This window comes from Papio anubis, unplaced genomic scaffold (genome assembly GCF_008728515.1).
Source record: "Papio anubis isolate 15944 unplaced genomic scaffold, Panubis1.0 scaffold6373, whole genome shotgun sequence".
Classification (NCBI taxonomy): Eukaryota; Metazoa; Chordata; class Mammalia; order Primates; family Cercopithecidae; genus Papio; species Papio anubis.
In genome coordinates, this window is record NW_022166598.1 from 1 (window position 1) to 1397 (window position 1397).

At 39.8% G+C, this 1397-nt stretch overlaps 1 pseudogene; it reads right to left on the bottom strand.

The window, feature by feature from the left end:
* Window positions 1-583: 583 nt before the first annotated feature.
* On the bottom strand, window positions 584-1391 carry LOC116273395 (annotated as a pseudogene).
* Between the last annotated feature and the right edge of the window lie 6 nt (window positions 1392-1397).

A 1397-nucleotide genomic window follows, 5' to 3' on the forward strand; every position in this document is an offset into this window, starting at 1 on the left:
TTAACCATCAGAATATTTATGCCTGATTCATGGCTAAAATTTCAGGATGAAAGCTATGAGATCTCTATTTGTGTTTGTATGTCTATTAATGTATGTTCTGTATATGTGATTTTTCTTAACTCTAAATAGCACTGCAAAATTCATTTATAAAATCCTCTAAAAGTGTTCTATTCTAACTTAGATTGGAAAAAAAAAATCATTGATAAATAAATATTCCCCAAACTCCCAGAAATATAAGAACCGATCCAAATGTTTTTCAAGTTAACACGATTTGGATACAACTTAGTTAAATAAGATATATTTCACATTTTTTGTGTAATAAAACAACTATGTCTTCAGAGCAGTTACCATTATTAAATATAAAACAAACAAGTTTCTTTTTTTTTTTTTTTTTTTGAGATGCAGTCTTTCTCTGTCACCCAGGCTGGGGTACAGTGGTGCGATCTCGGCTCACTGCAAGTTCCGCCTCCTGGGTTCAGGCCATTCTCCTGCCTCAGCCTCCCGAGTAATCAGGACTACAGGCACCTGCCACCACGCCCAGCTAATTTTGTATTTTTAGTAGAGACAGGGTTCCACAGTGTTAGCCAGGATGGTCTTGATATCCTGACCTCGTGATCCGCCTGCCTCGGCCTCCCAAAGTGCTGAGATTACAGGTGTGAGTCACCATGCCCGGCCAACAACGTTTCTATTCTGCTTGAGTGCTTACAAGAAGCTAATATTATACTTACTAGATAATTCGAATCAAATCTATAAGCTTTAAGATTTTAAGTTGTCATTCTTATGAAAAACATTATTTCCTTTTTTTATGGTGAAAAGATATACATCTACTTAGAATCAGCCAGCTGGACTCAGTTTAGATGATCCCAAGTTTGTTGGCAACATCCAAAGCATCGTAATCAGAAGCCAGTTGAACATATGACTTCTTCTCTCCATCAGTCCGAATCAGGATGTTGACCATGGCCACATCCACATCCCAGAGATTCTTCACAGTCTGTTTGATCTGGTGCTTGTTGGCTTTAACATCGACAGCGAACACAAGTGTGTTGTTGTCTTCTATCTTCTTCATGGCTGACTCAGTGGTCAGTGGAAACATGATGATAGCATGGTGGTCAAGCTTGTTACTCCGGGGGGCGCTCTTCCCAGGATATCTGGGCTGCCTCCGGAGTCGCAGTGTCTTGGGACGCTGGAAAGTGGGTGAGGTGCAGATCTTCTTTTTTTGGGAGGCTGTGGACACATTTCAACACTGCCTTCTTGGCCTTTAAAGCCTCTGCTTTGGCTTGGGCTTTAGGAGGGGTAGGAGCTTCCTTAATTTTTAGTGCCATCTTGTGAAAAGCGAAAAACATTATTTCGATAATAAGTTTTTTACAGTAAATCTGCCTAATAGTAGTTTCCAAAAT